The sequence below is a fragment of the Bubalus kerabau genome, chromosome 20 (genome assembly GCF_029407905.1).
Source record: "Bubalus kerabau isolate K-KA32 ecotype Philippines breed swamp buffalo chromosome 20, PCC_UOA_SB_1v2, whole genome shotgun sequence".
Taxonomy (NCBI): Eukaryota; Metazoa; Chordata; class Mammalia; order Artiodactyla; family Bovidae; genus Bubalus; species Bubalus kerabau.
Window position 1 is genome coordinate 33982677 of NC_073643.1, and position 22162 is coordinate 34004838.

Here is a 22162-nt window from a genome sequence, read left to right on the forward strand (position 1 = left end):
CCGTCCATGGGATTTTCCGGGCAAGAGTACTGGAGTCAGGTCCCATTGCCTTCTCTGCTCTTCAACCATACCTGTGATTTAATAATCAAACCATTTATCACTACCATACCTTTGAAGACATGGTTGCAAAATTAAAATAGTATTGGCCACCTTATCTCTTTGGGTATAGATGTTAGTTGCTCAGTCCTATCCAACTCTTTTGCAACCCCATGAACTATAGCCTGCCAGGCTCCTCTGTCCATGGGATTGTCCAGGCAAGAATACTGGAATAGGTTGCCATTTCCTTCTCCAGGGGATCTTCCTGACCAGCGATTGAACCTGGGTCTCCTGCATTGGCAGGCAAGTTCTTTACCACATTATTATTATAATCATGAGATGACAGAAAATGGAAAAGCAAGTGAGGTTCAGTAGGTGCTCTGTGGCAGAGACCATGCGTGGGCAGGGGTGGGGATGAGGTGGAGGATGGGAAATGGACTTACTGAGAGCTCGAACTGATTTTTTTTCCTGTATTGACTCCTCTAAGCCTCACGACCAGCAATGCTGTTATTTATTATTACTTTAACAAATGAGCAAATGGAAGCATAAATAAAGTAAAAAATTTGATCATGGTTAAATAGCTCATACCCACTCCAGTACTCTTGCCTGGAAAATCCCATGGATGGAGGAGCCTGGTGGGCTGCAGTCCATGGGGTCGCTAAGAGTCGGACATGACTGAGCCACTTCACTTTCACTTTTCCCTTTCATACATTGGAGAAGGAAATGGCAACCACTCCAATGTTCTTGCCAGGAGACTCCCAGGGACGGGGGAGCCTGGTGGGCTGCCGTCTATGGGGTCACACAGAGTCGGACACGACTAAAGCAACTTAGCAGTATCAAATAGCTCATTAGTAGTGAAGTCATCACTAGGTAATCTGGCTGCAGAAACCGTAGTATTTGTCTTCATTCATTCAATAAAAAAATTATTGTGTTCCAATTATGGGCCAGGATTTCTAGTGAGTGCTGTGTTATCAGTGAAATGTTTAGTAATGCTACCTTCCCATGGCCCACAATAAGTCTTAAAGAGTCTCTCATTTGCACATTTGTGTGTGAGCATGTGTTGTGTTCATTTTAAGGGCAATGTGACGGTTTGTTGTTCAGGCACTCAGTAGCGTCTAACTCTGCAACCAACCCCATGGACTATAGCTCACCAGGCTTCCCGTCCTCTATCTCCCAGAGTTTGTTCAAATTCATGTCCATTGTGTCGGTGATGCCATCTAACCATCCCATCCTCTGTCATCCCCTTCTCCTCCTGCCTTTAATCTTTCATAGCATCAGAGTCTTTTCTAATGAGTCAGCTATGCACACCAGTTGGCCAGAATATTGGAGCTTCAGCTTCAGTCTTCCAATGAATATTCAGGGTTGATTTCCTTTAGGATTGACTGGTTTGATCTCTTTGCTGTCCAAGGGACTCTCAAGAGTCTTCTCCAGCATCACAGTTTAAAACATCAATTCTTCCATGCTCAGACTTCTTTATGGTCCAACTCCCACATCCGTACATGACTACTGTAAAAACCATAGCTTTGAGTATACGGACCTTTGTTGGCAAAGTGATACCTCTGCTTTTTAATATGCTGTCTAGGTTTATCATAGTACTTTGAATAAATGTAGAAATACGAGTGAGCCACACATTAGGAGTGCTATTTAAAAAATAGAGTTATTGCAGGACTGTCCGATCACATTTATTTTTATCCTCCCTTTTACCCCATTTCTTGACTGAGGCCTTATTAGGTGTGCCCTTTCTTCAGGAGACGCGGGGAGAGTCTCAGCCCCAAGCATGCTTTGGCCGCATGTGCAGGGTTAGAACATGCTGCCCAGTGTCCTCACTCTGAATGCTGTTTGCATGTAAGTGTGTGTACCTGGGGCAGCTCACCAGGTTCCTCTGTCTATGGAACTTTTCAGGCAGGAATACTGGAGTGGGTTGCCATTTCCTCCTCCAGGAGACCTTCCTGACCCAGGGATCAAACCTGCATCACCTGTGTCTCCTGCACTGCAGGCAGATTCTTTACTGCTGAGTCACTGGGGGAGCCCATTGCATAGTATACATTTTTATTATCTCTGAGAGCAAGATTATGGGAGGATTTTCGCTTTCTCAGTAACACTTTTCTAAACATTTTTTAACAGGATACTTGAATTTGTTTTATATAAGAAAAGCAGACAAAAACAATCAATGTCCTTTATCTCTTTTAAACTTTATCTCTTTAAAACTGCATGAAGAGAATAAAACCATTGTGCTGATCATTCTCCCTCCATTAGAAAAAATACGCAGTTATCTTTGTCACTGGATAAAGCTAAGTGGAAGCTGAAAATTCCTAATTGCTTTATCTAGAAAAGTAAAAGGTCTACTCTTAAGACAACTGGCTGTAATTTGTCAATTGTAATCAGACGCTTTCCTGTTGTAAAAATATACTTGTTGATTGTAGAACATTTAGAAAATGCAGAAAAGGGCAAAAAAATTTTAGGAAGGAATCAATCCATAATCCTGATATCAGCACATTAGGCATTTAGTTTCACTTATTTCTTTCTTTGAGGTATGTATTTTTTTTGTTGGGATCAGTTGCTGCCTGTATTTTACATTCAATGAGACTTTTAACTTTTTGAGTATTTTGGATACGTTGACCTCATCTTGTCCACTTTTCTTCCTATTATCTATATATTCTTGTGTTGTAAGGGCCAGGAGTCAAGATGGTGAAGGATTGCAGGGTTGCTTTGAAAATTCATGTTTTTATTTCTATATTTAATATAGACTTGCACATAAGGAGTAGGGACCAGGTTTTTTTATATATTAGAAACTCTAGAACCTAGAGGTTAGGTAAAAGGTTATTGAACGAATGGATAAGGGAAGGAGCGAATGTTTAAAGAATGAACAAATGGATTCATTTGTTGAAGCATTTGTAGGGTTGAGGCATTATTTATTTAATTCTTTTTTTTATTTTTTGGCCATGGGGCACCGTGTGGCATGTGGAATCTTAATTCCCAAGCAGGGCTCAAACCCACTCTCCCTGCATTGGAAGCCCAGAGTCTTAACTGCCAGACCACCAAGGAAATCCCACGATTTGAGACATTTTAGAACATAAAATCAGCAAGACTTCATACCTCCCATCTTGGCTTGCCCCTGCTACCTAGAGAAGCAATATAATGCAGTGGGGGAGAGGTTAGACTGAAACTAGACAGTCTGGATTCAAAAACATGGCTTTGGCTCTAACCTTGGGATGTTACTTATATTTTTAAGCCTCAGTTCTATTGACTATAAAGTGAGGATCATAGTTCCCACTACCACGGATAAATTAATATATGCCAGGTGCATAAAACAGTGTCTAAGACAGACATTGTTTTGCTAGTAACTGCTGCTGCTAAGTCGCTTCAGTTGTGTCCGACTCTGTGCGACCTGAGACGGCAGCCCACCAGGCTCCCCCGTCCCTGGGATTCTCCAGGCAAGAACACTGGAGTGGTTTGCCATTTCCTTCTCCAATGCAGGAAAGTGAAAAGTGAAAGTGAAGTCGTGTTATTGCTACTGCTCTGACATATCAAACCCCTTCCTAGGATGCACAAGCCCCAGCTCATCACTCTAGCCTCTTCCCCACTCATCATGTTCATACTGAAATAACTCCTAGTTCGCAGATTAATACCAGCTTTCTCAAGTTTCTGTGTGCTTTTAATATATTTATTCCTGTGCTGACTGTCTTTCTTTTCCTCATGTCCTTCTTTCTCTGCTGAATGTTTCTCTTGCCTTTCGTTTCCCTCTGATGGATTTCCACTCATGCTTCTGAGCTCAGCTCCAGAGTCCCCACCCCTTAAGCAATTCTTCCCTTCCCTGTGCACTACTGCCAACCCTATCCTGAAGGACTTAAGTTCCTCCCACTTTGAAAATATCCTCTAAATACTTCCGTAGCTCTCTTCCCATTATGGGGAATTACTCATTTTTACATCTGCTCCCTGTGCAACTGGACTGTCACCTTGGGACCAGGGTCAGCTCTTATTCAGCTTTACATCCCAACCTCTGGCACAAAGACAGGCATACACTATAGACCCTCAATAAATATTTATTAAGTGACTAAAGTAAATGTAGTTTACATTCACAACTAAAATGATCAGATTTTGCAAAATTAGCTTTTTAAAAAATTATCTATTTTAATTGGAGGCTAATTTCAATATTGTGGTAGTTTTTGCTTGAAAAAGATTGAGCCAGATTGAAAAGCAGTTCTGAGTAACAACCTTAAGATTAGACCTTTTCAGCTTTCTATCTTAATTTTGTTTTCACTGCCTAAGACAGAGCCAGTGCTCCTACATTCAATTTTCCAGAGTTGATATTGTTCCTGTAACCCTGAAATTTAATATACTGAACCTATTGGGATACCATTTGGCACGTCACGTGATGGGATTTTAAAGCACAGGAGTCTCAGCATAAGTACTGTAACCTCTGCTGCTTTATTTACTGTAAGGCCTTTTTGTAGACATTTAAGAGAATTGCTGTAAAATCAGCTACAGGGGTAGGTTGACATATTTCTCTCCTCTTCAATTCAGATATTTTTTCTTGGAATTTCAAGGAGATGCTGAAATTGATTGGCTTTAAGATGGAGGAGCATTGCAAGTGTATGCAAAGGGAATCCAGTTAATCGTAAAACCTCATTTTAGCTAAGTCTTCCAATATATTCTTCTACCCCTGCCATTCAGTCAAACTCTGAATATTGTTGGCTTTCCTTTCTCCTTCTTACTAAAGTCAAAGTTACCATATGGTCATTCAGTCGCTCAGCCATGTGTGACTCTTTTCTACCCCATGTACTGAAGCACAGCAGGTTTCCCTCTCCACCATCTCCTGAAGGTTTGCTCAAACTCATGTCCATTGAGTCGGTGATACCATCCAACCATCTCGTCCTCTGTCATCCCCGACTCCTCCTGTCTTCAGTCTCTCAGCATCAGGGTCTTTTCCTGTGAGTCAGCTTTTCTCATCAGGTGGCCAAAGTATTGGAACTTCAGCTCCAGCCATCAGTCCTTCCAATGAATATTCAGGGTTGATTTCCTTTAGAATGGACTGGTTTGATCTCCTTGCAGTCCAAGGGACTCTCAAGAGTCTTCTCCAACATCACAGTTTGAAAGCATCAATTCTTTGGTGTTCAGCCTTCTTTATGGTCCAACTCTCACATCCTTACCATATAAGCAGCAGCGAAGAAGGAGTGGAAGAAAAATTGGAGAAATGAGTCATCCCAAAAGTCAATAATGAGGTCATAAGTAATCAACCTGTGACTTTTTTGAGTGGGAAATAGTCTCCTGAAACCTAGAACAATATTTGATAATTTATTATTGTTCCAGCTGCCTGTTCATGACAAAGAGACTTTAAAAAAATAATTTTATTTATTTATATTTATTTTTGGCTGCACTGGGTCTTCACTGCTCTGTGCAGGCTTTCTCTAGTTGCACCGAGAGGGGCTGCTCTCTAGTTGCAGTGCGCAGGCTTCTCCTTGTGGTGGCTTCTCTTGTTGCAGAGCACCGGCTCTAGGCATGTGGACTTCAGTAGTCGCAGCACATGGGTGCAGTAGTTGTGGCATGCAGCCTTTGTCGTTGCATCTCGCATGCTTAGTTGTGGTGCATGGGCTTAGTTGGTCGGCAGCATGTCGGATCTTCCTGGACCGGGGATCAAACCCCTCTCCCCTGCATTATCAGGTAGATTCCTATTCACTGTGCCACCAGGGAAGTCCACAAAGAGGCTTTTTAAAAAGTACACATTCATAGTAAGACGTATTAGTGTCCCTGTTTACAATGCCTTAAAAGAGAGGAATTAGTCTCAGCTCACCTAACAGAACATGAAACGTATTCCTCTGTAACCAGTCCATTACTGTCAGCATCTCATTCATGACTCTTATCCTGGAATTATTCCATGTAGTTCAACAACCAACAATTTGAGTCCTTACCAAGGACTAAGATATATCCAGTCTGTCTGCTAGCTTGGTAGAGTTGTAAAACTCTGTTGGAATTTGAGAGTGTTTGCCTATGTGAATGTGTGTATTTTAATCCTTAAGCTCAATTTCACGGTGCTGAAATTATTTAACGGGTCGGTAACAGAAACTGAATTTTGCAGGATGTAAGTTCTGTCTACAGAGAGGTGAGCACACTTTCTCAAAATAACTAGCCATCACTATTTACCCAGTGAAATCACTAAGCCAAACAGCAGAGTTGGTTTGAAGACTAGCCAATCCATGAGGAAGAAAGCAATCGAATGCCTATTTTAAAGGGCTGTTGGGAGTTTTATAATCAGTATTTCACTTTTCCCTGTTTCATGTGGTTTTCCCTCTATGTTTTCCTAACATTTAAATTACATGTCTTATACCATGAATATTGAGATCTGTGCTGCCTTTGCATTTGTCTAAATGCAAGTTTTCGTAATAATAGCTTATAACACATGTCAGTTGTAATCCTCGGGTACCTGTCACACGTGCTTTGTCACTGCCTTTACCACCTCCGTGAGATGCTAAAGAGGAAATTGGTCAGTCCTTGGATGAAAAATCCAAGGCCCGCCCAAAGAGGCAAAAGAACAAGGTCTTAGAGTATAAGGGAAATGCACTCCAGTTGGCACTGCCCGGGGTAAATTTACAAAGAATGAATTATTTGTTCATTGATATTTTGCCAGCACAAGTAGGCACTCAAATATTTGTTGATTACATTGAAAAGAGCCACTAAACGTCGAGCTGTAAGATTTGTATTTCATAATGGTGCTATTTAACATGACTTACCTTAAAACATTTAAACTTTTAGTAAATACTTTTTTGGCAAATCATCATCACAGAAAGGGGCCAAAAGAATAGCATTGTAGCTAAATTGTCACTCAAAAAAAGTCATAATACTTAAAAATTGCACAGTGAATGTTTGGATGACGGAAAGAGGAGGTAGATGGTCCATTCAGCTGAAAATATAATATCTTAAAATCTAGGAATGGATGAAATGACTCTGGAAGATATTTTCCTAATTTATTATAGAAATCCAATTTTTTTGTATGGTTCCTGCTTTGGAAAATGCTTAAGTTGACATCCTTGAAGACTCAAATGTTGTATTTCAAAAGGAGCGTAGCAAAGTAACTTCTAAAAACTAATTTACCCATACCCATTCTCTCTCTGTGTCCATCCATTTCCCTGTCCATCTATCATCTATTAACCCATGCTAGAAACAGATGTCATTTGCCTTTCTGCCCTGTTATACATGTTTAAGAGACCTAAGGAGGAGGTTTGCAAAGCTATTTTTATACTTTTCAGAAAGAAGAAATTGAATGGGAGACTTTCATTTCATAATTAAAGAATCTTAATATTAATGTTTTACAATATAAATTCATTGGGAAATAAAGCAGGCTACTCATTTCATTGAACCTGTTGAATCGGCCATAAATAGTTACAATTTTTAATTTACTAAGAATGCATGAAATATATAAGAGTATAAATTACGTCCCAACTGGAGTGAAGTCAGTAGATATTTTGTGGATATTAGACACCAGCCAAGAGTGTCTTGTTCACTCCTTGGAGAGACCAAAGTATGGGCTCAATACGTGCCATATGGCAAAGGTGGGGGGCACTGTGGAGGGTTGGTCCCAGCTTGAATCCTGACAGCACCACTGAAAGGGTAGGTGGCCTTAAGTAAGTCTACTGTGATCTCCTAATCTTTAGTCCCCTGACCTGTGAACTGAGGTAATATTGATATCTCCTCGTAGGGTTGTCCCAAGGAGTCAATGAATTAGTATATGTCCACCTCTAGGAACAGATCATTAGCACTTACATGTTTCTGATTTTTGTTGTTGTTATTGACAATATTCTTCCAAAATTCCCAAGGGGACTTTTTATAAGCTGTTACCATTTATAAGAAGAAAGTGTTAGCCGTTCAGTCCTGTCCAATTCTGCAATCCCATGGACTGTAGCCCTCCAGGATCCTCTGTCTGTGGAATTCTCCAGGCGAGAATACTGAAGAACTTGAGCATAAATGACCACAATTATGGCATAAAAGGAGGATATTGGTGTAAACAATTTAAATGTGACATACTCTATTGGAGAAAAAAATAATAACAAATGGGAGGACCAATCAAATGGAGGCACAGTAATCCTAAAAATAAAAGTATCACTGAATGTTCACTCCTGCAAAAAAGCATCTGGAATATTAGGATGGGATACTAACTTTGGTGGGGCTTATTTATTCAAAAGCTTTATTTTAACATCATGACCATAACTTTCTTTCTCGTGATTCATCCTTTCTCCCTCTAATCATCCTTGATTATCTGGTAAGCACCTTGCATTTTTGTTTTTTAAATATGACTAGTTTTTCTTCAGGACACTCCACTGCTACAAGTTCAAATTGTAATCATAAATCGGTGCCAGGGTGCATTTAAGCAATTAGAATGCTGTAATTAACATCTGCTGTGTATGTAATCTAATAATGCATAAAGATAAATACAGAAGCAGAGAGCTAGGTTCTGAGTGTCTAATGACGATTATTCATCTGTTCTCCAATTGTCTCCCCTCTTATTTATCAGCTGTGGGTGCCTTGGAACCTCCATGCCTATTAGCAGAACCTGACCTATTTAGGCTCCCCTTTCTTGAATCTCTTAATGATTTGGCTGTAGATCACTACACCTCTCGTTTTCAGAGCAGTCTCATGAACACTCACTCCCTTGCTTTGCAACTGTGTTGGTGTGAGAGTTTATTAAAGGGATTCAGATATTGTTGGCAGGAGCCAGTCTCTCTGATGTTTGGCCATGTGACAGTCTCATTCTTCCTGGGTTCAAAAGAAATAAAGCAGAGCCTCCAGATCTCAGAATAGGAGGGGAAGTAAAAAGAATTGGATGGAGGAAGACTCATAGTTCTGATGATATTTTTTGCAGCATCATCTGGTAGAAACTTGTTATTGAAATGTTTGGTTGTTTTTTTCTAAGTATAGATTAATTCATTTAAAATATTTATTGAATGTCCACTATGTGCTAGATACCACACAGGTGCTGTGTGTATAGGGGTGACTTGCAACCTGGTAAACCAAGGGTCCCCAGCTCCAGGATCTAATGCCTGATGATCTGAGGTGGAGCTGATGTAATAATAATAAAAATAAAGTGCACAATAAATGGAATGTGCTTGAGCCATCCCAAAACCACCTCCTCCAATCTGTGGGAAAATTGTCTTCTGCAAAACTGGTCCCTGGTGCCAAAAAGGTTGGGGACCACTGACTTAAGTGGATCTCTGCCCATGTGCGGTTTAGAGTTTTATGAGATTAATACCATATTTCACAAACTGTATCTAATACACAGTTCCCATTCACACTGTCTTAGTAATTAACTTTTGAGCTAGTTTGTTGTTTTTGTTTTTTCCTTTTCGGGACCAGGATCCATCTAGGATCACACATTGCTTTTAGGTGTCATGATATAGTCTCCAAAATGGGAAACAGATGTCCAGTCTTTCCTTGGCTTTTCTTACGCTGGTATTTTTTAAAAGTAAAGGCCTTTTGCCTTGAAGAATGTCTCCCAACTTGTGAAATATGGATTTGTCTAATTCAGCGATTCCAGACATACAGCATGTTGGGTATGTCTCCGGATCATCTGAGAGATTGGCGAAACTACAGAGACCCACAGCCTGCCCTGTTTCACCATATCCTGCTTCATGAGTCTGGGCCTCTCTGTTCTTTATGGCTTTCTTAGTAACTCTACTATACAGGAAAGTTTCAGAGCCATGAGTCTAAAACAATTTCTTTGTGGCAAGAATACTGCTTAAATGATGTTGTGTTTTTCTCAGTGTGTCTCACAAGAGGCTTGCAATGGCAGTAGGCTTTGTTTTTGGTTAAGGTGGTATCTGCCTGGAATTCCCTGGTTGTCCAGTGGTTAGGACTCAGGCTTTCACTGCCATGGCTTGGATTCAATCCCTTGTTGGGGAACTAAGATCCTGCAAGCCTCACAGTGCAGCTAATATCTGCCAGATTTCTCTTCGTCTTTTCTCCTTTGTAAGTACTAACTTGTCTAGAGTCAGCACTTTGAGGCTGTTTGACCATCCTGTTTCCCAACAGTCTTTGACACAGTAATCTTGGCCTCCAGGGGTATTCTTGCCTAAGCCAGTTAGTCCTATGGTTGTTATTGTTCAGTCCCTAAGACCTGTCTGACTCTTTGTGACCCCGTGGACTGCAAGCACTCCAGGCTCCTCTGTCCTTCACCATCTCCTGGAGTTTGCTCAGATTCCTACTCATTGAGTCGGTGATGCTATCTAAGTATCTCATCCTCTGCCACCCTCTTCTTTTCCCTTCAGTCTTTCCTAGCATCATTGTCTTTTCTAATGAGTCAGCTCTTCACATTAGGTGACTACAGTATTAGAGCTTCAGCAACAGTCCCTCCAATAAATATTTAAGGTTAATTTCCTTTAGGATTGACTGGTTTGATCTCCTTGGAGTCCAAGGGACTCTCAGGAGTACTCTGGTTAGTACTATGATATACAGTGATTGTAAATGGTGATTCTCTATTTCTATCACCTTCAATATTTATTAGCAGTCATCTGTAAAGAATAATTTTCCTGTCTTCTCCTCTCTACCTTTTAAAATATTTTTAAGTATCAGCATGAACTTAGGGACTTTTTTCCCCCCTCAGTGTATTTTAATCTCCTCTCTCATTCATTTTGATCCTCTAACTGCTCCCACTGCCATAGCCTTGGAATCAGCCCTTTTGGTTTCAGTGGAGAATGATATCTAGAAACCAGGGTCTCTTTGGAACTTCATTCCAAGAACAAAAATGTGTGCCATCTGTCCACCAAAAAATAACATGCATTTCACAAACCATACCTGGGCTCCACCATGGAAAAAGATGATCTGATTCACTTATTCTTGTTTCCATATCCTTTTTTCTCATTTCCATACCTGTATATTCAGTTCTGTTATCCTCCCACAACCCAGCACTAATTCACATCCTGCATACTTTTTTCTCTTGGCTCCTATCTTCATTGTGATCTAGTTTCTGAGAAGCAGTCCATCCAGATACTTTGGTCCTACTACTTATATCTTTGAAACTGTGATACACACCCATGGAACACCTGCGCTTGGTTGTTCTCATGGTTCAGATAGCTGGAAATCAAGGCAAATCAACTGCACAGTGAATCAGGAAACATCCTTCCTTTTTTAAAAAGGAAAGATAAAAATGCTCCCTCTCACAACTTTTTCGGTTACTACTCTTCTAGTTGATATTCTACAAATGTTCTGAGTACTTGCTGTCTGCCAGGCAGTGTTCTAGGTCCTGGAGATATAGCTAGGGCCAGAATAGATAAAAACCCATGCCCTAGGATCTTAACCTATTAGATAGAGGTGATGGGGGATATGGAGACAATAAAGAAGATAAGTAAGGTTGTACTACATTCGAAGGTGGAAACACAGTCACCATACACAGTAGCACAGGTTACTCAATTCCCGACTCTGTACCCAAAGGAGACCTTGGACCTGAGCAACTCAGGATCAAACTGACATTAAGTAAAATGGGGAAAATGGGAAAAACTGAGGGAAAATTGGTAGTTCTGTTTTTTTCTTTCTCTTTATATTTAAGTGTACATGTAGGAAAGTGTATATGATGTAAGGGTGCAGTTCAATGAACTTTCACAAATTGAACACATACGTGCGACTGGCATCACTGTCAAGGAAACAAACATTACCAATACGTGAGAAGTCTCCCACATGTTATTCCAGTCATTAATTCCCCCACTACCAAGACTTAAATTAGCATTTATTAGTTTGGGCTGATTTTGTATTTTATAAAACTGAAGTCCTACAGTTTATACCTTTTAGACATATAGCTTCTTTTGCTCAAATTATATTTATGAGATTCATTCATGTTGCTGTGTGTAGTTGCAGCCAGTTTATTCATTTTCCCCACTGAATGGCAGTTCAGAGTATGAGTATACCACAGTTTATTGGCTTCTCTGGTGCCTCAGCTGCTAAAGAATCCACCTGCAATGCGGGAGACCTAGGTTCAATCCCCAGGTTGGGAAGATCCCTGGGAGAAGGGAATGGCTACCCACTCCAGTATTCTGGCCTGGAGAATTCCACGGACTGTATATCCATGGAGATGCAAAGAGTCGGACAAGACTGAGCGACTTTGATTTTCACATGTATGTAAACGGGCTTTTGGGTAGCTTGCAGTATTTGGTTATCACCAGTAGAACTGCCATAATGGTCCTAGCACCTGCTCTTTCGAGGGCATATGTAAACATATTTGTTATGTGTGTACCTAGGAGTAGACTTGCTGTAGCATACTGCATGTGTGTGGTGTGCTTTAGTGGACCTTACCAAAAAGTTAGTCCAGAACTAACTTAAGTTGGTCCACCGGCAATGTTTGGAAGAAGTGCTATTTTGATGTGTTAAGTAAAATGTCTTCTTTAGTACAGTGCCATCAGTTATACCACCATACATTGCAAAGAACTGAACCAAAATATTATTTACAAACAATTTCACTACGTGTCTAGGAAATAAAAATGAATTAGCCAAACTTTATTAGCATTATTGGCTTTGGTGAAGAAATTAAATATAAGTTAAATACACTAAAAATAATAATAATAATCCTACATAAGGATAACCAGATTAGTAGAATGAAAAAAAAGTGGCTTATTTATATAGGAAAATGTAAAAGACTGATTATTAATCCTGACACAGGATGTAGGTGATCTGCATGTTATATCATGAAGCTTTATGATCACTTTAGAGCAATTTCAATAGAGATGTGTTATAGTTCCAAAGAGGAAGACAAATTACTCTTATCTTTTTAAAAGCTTGATGAGATTATTTTTAAAATTTCTTTAAAAACGTAAGTGGAAAAGAATATCAAAGATTATTATGGAAAGTTAAAGCTTTTCTCAGATACAGAGACATAGTATAAAGGAAGAGTGATGAAATGTTATGGAACTACATGAAAATTGAGCAGTGTCCCAGACCAAAGTAGAGAGCTGTAGATATAATGATATATAAGGATGTAAAAAGCAACATGGTAAACATCAGTGCAGAGAGATTAACACTAAGAGTCTTGAGGGGCTACTCTTCATGATAAATGCTTTATATTTATACTTCATGCTCCAAACAACTCAGTACTTCAATATTATCACTCCCCATTTTACAGAGGAGGAACTGAGGAGTTTCAGAAAAAAATTACGTACTCAAGGACCCATAGATTCTTCCAGTGTGGGAGGCCCAAGTCCAGTCTGACTTCACAGGAGAAGGAGAGAATGCCAGAGGTGAACAGCTTGAAGGACACAATTTCTGCTCCATAGACCAGACAAAGCATTAGTATTGGTAGCTCAAGTTGTAAAAATAAATTCTAAAATAGCTAAGTGAAAAAAAGGGTCATTTCACAGATAGGCAATAGTAAATAATAGGCAATTGCAAGGGAAATCCTGAAGTTGGTTAGTAATCAAAAATTTACAAGCTGAAACAATTTTGCAGTATTATTTTGCACCTTTCTAATTAACAAAATCAGGTTTTTAATTTGATGTGGTTTATAAAATATATATACATTTCCCTAAGGTGAAAAAATTAGTAAGCATGTTTGATATCTTGATCCAGGTGATGGTTATGTGAGTATATACACACATCAAAATTCATCAAGCTGCACAGAGTTGTGCATTTTACCATATATACTTCAATAAAAAGGGGAAAAAAAAACTCTAAAATGTGTTAAGTGATGAAATAAGAATTATTTGTGAGAAAACAAAGGTGGAAATAATTAGAAGCTGCCAAGTTAAGGTTAGTGTAAAACATTCAACATGGTGAATATAAAGCATTTAGCTACAAATTTGAAATCCATTTTCCCTTAAGAGCCAACGCTTGAGGGTGTTACAATCACTTACATAAAGCACAATGGTCATTAAGGTTAAAAACAAAGCAGCTGCTGAAAAGAACATAGTTATCACTGGTCCTAAGAATCAGAAACTGCTCTCATGGGTCCTCGTAAAGGGATATTATATGGTGTAATGAACCATGTCCTGAACAACACACCTAAAGTTATTAAAATAATGAATTTCTGAGGCTTATTTCTTATTTTGTTTCTCATCATAAGCCGGAAGAGTGGTGCTAGAACACAGTTTAAAAAGGAAAAAGAGTTTTACCTGGGGAAATCCTTTTGGTTCTGGTTTGTAGGTTTCTGATGTTTCTAGCTTAATCTAGGAATAAATTTAGTGAATCTAGAGCAATGGTTCTCAATTCGTGTTCCCAAAGGAACCCTTTGGCAACTCTGGAGACATTTTTGGTTGTCACAACTTGGGGAGGCTGCTACTGGAATCTAGTGAGCAGAGGCTGGGAGCGATGCTTAATACTCTACAATGTACAGGACAGACCACCTACCCCCATGAAGAAATTATCTTCTTGTTAGCTGTACTGAGGTCAATCTGAAAGAACAAATGGAGACAATATTCACTGAGACCATCCTCTGTGGACATTGCCTCTCACAACTAGCTTGGATGAAAAAGGAGAAAGTACTGGCTTATTTACACATGGGGAGGAGGGAGTGCAAGTGTGGTATTTATGGCCTGGCCCTTTAGGGGCATGATAACTCCTAGAAAATAGGAAATTTTATTTCCTTTCACCAGGCAAGTATGTTTTTATGGCCTAGCGAGAACTGTCTTGTTAGATGGTAGGTAGGTATTAAGTGTTGATGTGGACCCTTCCCTGCCTGATTGTATACAAAATTAGTCAGCCAGTTGCTCTGGTTTCTCTTGCCTGGCAGAGTCCTCCCTCCATGTAGTCGTGTGCACAGAAGGTATTAGAGAGGCTCCCAGGATCCTCTAGTACCAACTCATTCATTTGTATCCTTATCCCACTGGTTCATCTCACTGTTTGCAGGCTTACTAGTAAACCAAGGTAAGAGCATGTAGGTAGCAAACAAGGTATCATTCTTTACAGGTTTTGAACTTTAACCAGGCTTTGAAGTCTGGCCCAGCCTAGCAGTGGATACAGTCAATACCCAACACCAATATTAAGACGCTCCTTTCTGTCCATCTACGGTCGCTGATTGTCTCTGGTCCACATCTTCCCATTGTCATTCATCACCAGAGAGATCCCTTAGTTCTAATTTGGAAAATCCCTAGGGAGAAGTCTTTGAACCATCCTCCATCTCTCGCCCACAGAAGGATGATTGTATTTCCATTAGATCCAGTGAGGAAGGAAGCAAGCAGTTCTCCAAAAGAATGGGATGGTCTGAAAGTGGGGGCAGAGGGGAGTCGGGGTGGAAGGGAGAGGAAATCAAAACAAATAGATATCCAGCACTCCAGGAAAATACATCCGTTTTTAAACAAGCTTTTTATTTTGAAATAATTTCAAACTTACAGAAGAATTGCCCGAATAGCACAAGAAATGCCAGTATGTTTGCCAAGCCAAATTCACCAATTGTTGACATTTTCCACATTTGTACTGTTTCTCTCCCTCCCCCTACACACCTCCAGATGTGTTTCATTTTTTTTCCTGAATCATTTGTGAGTAAGTTACACTATTTACCCGTAAATATTTCACGGTGTATTTCTTGGGATCAAGAACATCTCTTATAGAACCATATGACAGTGATCACATTCAAAAGACTTAACCTTGAACCTATATGTTGCCTAACATACAGTTCAGTTTTATATCAGTAGTGCCTTTATAACAGCTTTCCCTCTTGATCCAGAGGGATCAAGCATTTGATGTAATACACAGCATTTAGTTATTAGAACTCTTTAACCTTCTTTGCTTGCAAATAGTTCGTCAGCCTTTCTTTGGCATTCATCACACTGACATTTTTGAAGAGTACGGGCCAGATGTTTGTCTCAAGGTTCCTCATAATTAGATCTAGTGATGTATTTTTGGCAGGAATACTACCCAGCAGTATGCTGGAGTCAGTCAGTACCAGCTATGAGAGCCAATTCTCACATAACTTCCCAACGCTATGTTCTGTAATACCATAATGACAGCTTGAAATCCACTATGGTGGGAATGTTTACATGTTGATTTCATGGAAATCAACAAATTCTACAAATCAGTTCTTGTACCCCCTTCCCCATTTCTGGTTGTGAAACATTTACATGTACTAGCACAGCACTGTATATAGATGAAGTTACACCCTTTTCAGGGCTTCCCTGGTGGCTCAGGTAGTAAAGAATCTGCCTTCAGTGCAGAATACCTGGGTTCAATCCTGGGGTCCGAAAGATCCCCTGGAGAAGGAAATGGCTACCTACTCTAGTATTCTTGCCTGGAGAATTCCTTGGACAGAGGAGCCTGGTGGGCTACAGTCCGTGGGATTGCAAAGAGTTAGATACAACTGAGCGACTAACACACACACACACACATTCTTCTCAGTACATATCATCAGAAGGCACATGAGGCTGGTTTTCCTAATTACTGGTGATATCTCATCCCTTGGGTAGGATAGTACTTGTCAGGTTTCACCATTGAGGAATTACTGTTTTCCCCTTTGTAATTAATTTTCCCCTGTAGAGTAACCCTTTGTGATTATGTAAATATTCTGACCTGTTTCTCTTCTAATTTTCACCCAATTTTTTTTTTTTTTAGATTTTTCTTATAAAAGTAGTTTTACTTGGTTTTCTTAGCATTTGAATATATACCAAATGAATAGCATTTGAATATATATCTATATATATATAAAATATATAGCAATATATTTAAAAAACCAATCGTTATTTTTATTTATTGAAGTTTATTACCTGCATCAATACTGCATGAATCAGTACATCAGTACTAATTGTTGCGAACAGTAATTTTTTATCTCTTTCATTTCTTCTACATTTATTTGTTAATGTTCTACAAGTTAATTCTTTTTTTTTTTTGTAGATTTAACCCTAAAGTAATAGACTTGGAAACAAACTGGGATTTCTCAACATTTTATCAAGTAGTTCTCAATCCTAATGTCTGTGACCAGATTATTAATGTTCACTGCTATAGTTCAGAATAAGTTTCCGTGGAGGACTGTATCAATACAGAAAATGCAGAATGGGTCTTCAGAAATAGCTTTCCCATTCTACTGTCAATATGTGTGTTTGATGGTGACATGCTGTCCTACCAACAGGATAAGTGGCATTGGAGTCATTTTTCTGGCCTCATCTGATTGCATTTTTACCGGAAGCATGCTTTTAGAAGATTCCTGGTGAGATTTGCACTGGAGTCACAGCTAATTCAGTTAACTAACGCATGGTAGAGCAGAAAGAGTGCAGAGTCAACATCTGCTGGGCGATTGAGTAGTACGCTTCTCGTTCCTGTTCCTCAGTGCCATCACTGAGGATGTAAAATCACAGGAGTCATGTTTTCACTAAGTTCCCTTGCAAGTTCTAAAACTTTCTTTTATCCTGTTCACCTACTTGGGAATCAAAACCTAGAGTTCACCTCATTAGCATGATGTCTTGATCAACTGGGCTAACAAGCCAAAGACAAGGATAGGATGTCCAAAGTGGAGCCTGAACCCAGTGCCCTAGTGATGGAATCCATAATCCAGTTAAATTAGCAGTGGGAATGTAGCCCCAGCACTTGGTACTGTTTCATGTTACCTCTGTGCATTCAGCTACATCATTTGACTCACGTCTCTACTTCTCTTTGTTTATCCTTGACAGTCATGGAAACCCACTGAAGGATCCCATTACCCCTGTCTTTGAGGTGATCCCTTTCTCAAGTGTTAGCTTGCCCAATACCTATAATGTTACCGCTGTTGCCATGGTTGTAAGTGAAAGAAATGTTCTCTCCAGAGCAGACTGCAGTTTCTAAAGAACTTTTACCCTTCAGGCATGAAATTCTAGAATTCTGTATAAGTCTTAATTAAGTTTCACCATATGAAAGCACTGAGAACCAGGCAAAATCGTATTATTCTTGGTTCATCCATTGTTTGGGATGAACTCCACACACAGGTCAGATAACCTTGACAATCAGTACTGGAACTTAAAATAAAATATGTTGCCTTGGATTTCCAGGACAGTGGTTAACTAAAAGGTGAGGTGGGGGCTAAGATGTTTAAAAGAATGTGGAGCTTTGTCAAACCAGGCATTGTCCTCTCCTCCTGGAATGGTACTTTTCAAGGACCGTACCTCTGCATCCCCCCGGTGCCTTCCTCCACCACAATTGTGTTGGGGCCACTGTGTAGGTGGCTGGAGCAGTCAAACAGACTTAATTTGAAGAAAGTAGGGAAAACCACTAGACCATTCAGATATGACCTAAATCAAATCACTTTCGATTATACAGTGGAAGTGGGAAATAGATTTAAGGGACTAGACCTGATAGAGTGCCTGATGAACTATGGACAGAGGTTTGTGACACTGTACCAGAGACAGGGATCAAGACCATCCCCAAGAAAAAGAAATGCAAAAAAGCAAAATGGCTGTCTGAGGAGGCCTTACAAATAGCTCTCTGAGGAGGCCTTACAAATAGCTGTGAAAAGAAGAGAAGCTAAAGGCAAAGGAGAAAAGGAAAGATATACCCAATTTGAATGCAGAGCTCCAAAGAATAGCAAAGAGAGATAAGAAAGCCTTCCTCCATGATCAGTGCAAAGAAATAGAGGAAAACAATAGAATGGGAAAGAATAGAGATCTCTTCAAGAAAATTAGAGATACCAAGGGAACATTTCATGCAAAGATGGGCTCAAAATGGTATGGACCTAACAGAAGCAGAAGATATTAAGAAGAGGTGGCAAGAATGCACAGAAGAACTGTACAAAAAAGATCTTCACGACCCAGATGATCACGATGGTGTGATCACTCACCTAGAGCCAGACATCCTGGAATGTGAGGTCAAGTGGGCCTTAGGAAGCATCACTACAAACAAAGCTAGTGGAGGTGATAGAATTCCGAATGAGCTATTTCAAGTCCTAAAAGATGATGCTGTTCAAGTGCTGCACTCAATATGTCAGCAAATTTGGAAATCTCAGCAGTAGCCACAGGACTAGAAAAGATCAGTTTTCATTCCAGTCCCAAAGAAAGGCAATGCCAAAGAATGCTCAGACTACCGCACGATTGCACTCATCTCACACACTACTAAAGTAAATGCTCAAAATTCTCCAAGGCTTCAACAATATGTGAACCATGAATTTCCAGATGTTCAAGCTGGTTTTAGCAAAGGCAGAGGAACCAGAGATAATGTCCGCTAGATCATCAAAAAGGCAAGAGGGTTCCAGAAAAACATCTATTTCTGCTTTATTGACTATGCCAAAGTCTTTGACTGTGTGGATGACAACAAACTGGAAAATTCTAAAAGAGATGGGAATACCAGACCACCTTACCTGCCTCTTGAGAAATCTGTTTGCAGGTCAGGAAGCAACAGTTAGAACTGGACATGGAACAACAGACTGGTTCCAAATAGGAAAAGGAGTACGTCAAGGCTGTATATTGTCACCCTGCTTATTTAACTTCTATGCAGAGTACATCATGAGAAATGCTGGGCTGGATGAAGCACAAGCTGGAATCAAGATTGCCGGGAGAAATATCAATAACCTCAGATATGCAGGTGACATCACCCTATGGCAGAAAGTGAAGAAGAACTAAAGAGCCTCTTGATGAAAGTGAAAGAGGAGAGTGAAAAAGTTGGCTTAAAACTCAACATTCAGAAACTAAGATCGTGACATCTGGTCCCATCACTTCATGGTAAATAGATGGGGAAACAGTGTCAGACTTTATTTTTTGGGGCTCCAAAATCACTGCAGATGGTGATTACAGCCATGAAATTAAAAGACGTTTACTCCTTGGAAGTGTCACGCAAGTGTATGTTCCTCGGCTCTTTGTCTCGTCACAACAAAGATTTGGAGTGACGGACATTAAAACCCCCTCCATGTGTCACAGCTCTCGGGTCTTGGATAGACTGTGTTATAGCTCTCAGGTCTCAAAAGGACCATGTTATAGCTCTTAGACAAATCAGTGTTACAGCTCAGTGTTACAGCTCTATTTTATTTAGAAGATAGCAGGAAAATCCATCGAGGCGTGAGGGCACGTCGATCCAAAGACATGAGGAGAAGAGCGCCCCAGCATGCGGAAGAGAGAGAGAGAGAGTTAGCTTTGGCTCCTCTATTTATATGTTTATCTCTCCCTGGGCCTGTCCTCTGTAAATTGGGCCAGTCAGGAGTGGTATTTGTTTTACCTGAGGTCCTCACTCCGGTCCTTGGACCTTCTTTTGTTCTATTTTCTCAGGCTTTTCCCTTCCTTGTCTTTTAGCCACCACCATTTTGGACTCTTTTTTCCTATTTTACCTACCTAACAGAAGGAAAGTTATGACCAACCTAGACAGCATATTAAAAGGCAGAGACATTTCTTTGCCAACAAAGGTCCATCTCGTCAAGGCTGTGGTTTTTCCAGTAGTCATGTATGGATGTGAGAGTTGGACTATAAAGAAAGCTGAGTGCCAAAGAATTGATGCTTTTGAACTGCGGTGTTGAAAAAGACTCTTGAGAGTCCCTTGGACTGCAAGGAGATCCAACTAGTCCATCCTAAAGGAGATCAGTCCTGAGTGTTCATTGGAAGGACTGATGTTGAAGCTGAAACTCCAATACTTTGGCCACCTCATGCGAAGAGCTGACTCATTGGAAAAGATCCTAATGCTGGGAGATTGAAGGCAGGAGAAGAAGGGGACGACAGAGGATGAGATGGTTGGATGGCATCACCGACTCAATGGACATGAGTTTGGGTAAACTCTGGGAGTTGGTGATGGACAGGGAGGCCTGGCGTGCTACAGTCCATTGGGTGAAAAAGAGTTGGACATGACTGAGCGACTGAACTGAACTGAACTGTGTAGGTGAAAAAATCCACAGGTGAGGTTCGTATTTGCCTCCCTATTCCTCTAGAGCTGTCCCAGCCTGGTACTTTTCATACCTCAGCTCCTCATTTCAGCATTTTCAATATTTAATGACTCTTCTAAGTTAGAGAAATATTTGGCAGCTTCCTTAAAAGTATCTGTTTGAGGTCTTTTTATCTGCTGGACTTCCATTTACTAAATTGAAAAGTTGGTGTGTAAAATACTGTTCAAATGACTCATCTAAGATTCTGATGAAGCAGAGGGGTCACAGGGTGGCAGAGGAGTTGGCAATAATTTTCAATATATTTTATTCATCTTTAGTTTAGGTTTTTTTTTTTTTTTTTTTTTTTTTAATATTTGAACTAACACACTTGATGTCTCTCCAATTTTAAGACAAATTTGACTTAACGAGGTCAGGTCTAATTTCAAACTCAAATATGTTTTTTAGCACCCCCCCCCCCAGAAGCTCCCCTCCCTCTGCATGAGTTTCTTTTTCTTTGAAGAGAAGGGATTCAGCCTTTCTAAAATTTAAATCTTGATCAGCGCCTTCCTCACCTGTTGGATTAACTGCTTCATCATCTTTCACCAGATTAGAAAACCACTGTCTCTTGCCTGAAAGACAGAGGGCAATTGATTTCTGCAATCAACCTGGCTTCTTTGATTTTATAATCTGTTTCTAGAGATTATAGGCGAGCTTTGAATTCCAAGGCTCTGGGCCTGTCAGCTTTTGAAGCAAAAAACTTTGAAGCAGATCCTCTGCCTCAGGTTTCAGAAGGAATACTTAGATGTTGGCAAATGAAGTTAATTTGTTTTCATTCTGTAATAAAAGGGAAACACAGATAATTATCACTGCTGACATTGTAACATCCCCGATTTGGGGGTTGTATATTTTTATTTTATGAGTTCTAAAAGAATTGTTGTTACTAGTTTTTGTTTTTTGGGTTTTTTTTTTTCCTTTTTTTGAGAAGCCCAGTCAAGTCATTTGGAAACTTGAGAGAGAAGCATAAACCTTCCAGAAATTCTCACTGAGCTAACTGCTCCTATAAACCTACCTAATGCGCATTTACTTTAAAACTACTAAAGTACTTACCAGTGATACACTTGGTGTAATTACAAAACTCTTCAGCCCAGATTCAACATGTAGAAAGGAGAAAGAAAATGTGCAGGGCCATTTGCAGACCTGTGTTCTTAAACACTATGCAGTCTGAGTACTAATTATACAGGATTTACACAAGGAGAGGGTTATATGGAATTGTTTTAGCATGTGATAATGCTTATAAGCTAGCATCTTACCCCCAAAAATTGTTTTTTAAATAATGACCCTAGTCTACTACTCAGTGTTGAATTTATCATACAATGCAATAATGGTATTTACTTATGTCATTACATTTAACAAAATAAACAA

At 39.8% G+C, this 22162-nt stretch overlaps 1 protein-coding gene across 4 annotated transcripts in view; it reads left to right on the forward strand.

Annotated features, from left to right (window-relative positions):
• The window catches only part of FRMD4B (FERM domain containing 4B), a 193989-nt gene that overhangs the window by 96436 nt on the left and 75391 nt on the right, over window positions 1-22162 (forward strand). The gene's annotated exons all lie outside the window — the stretch shown is intronic.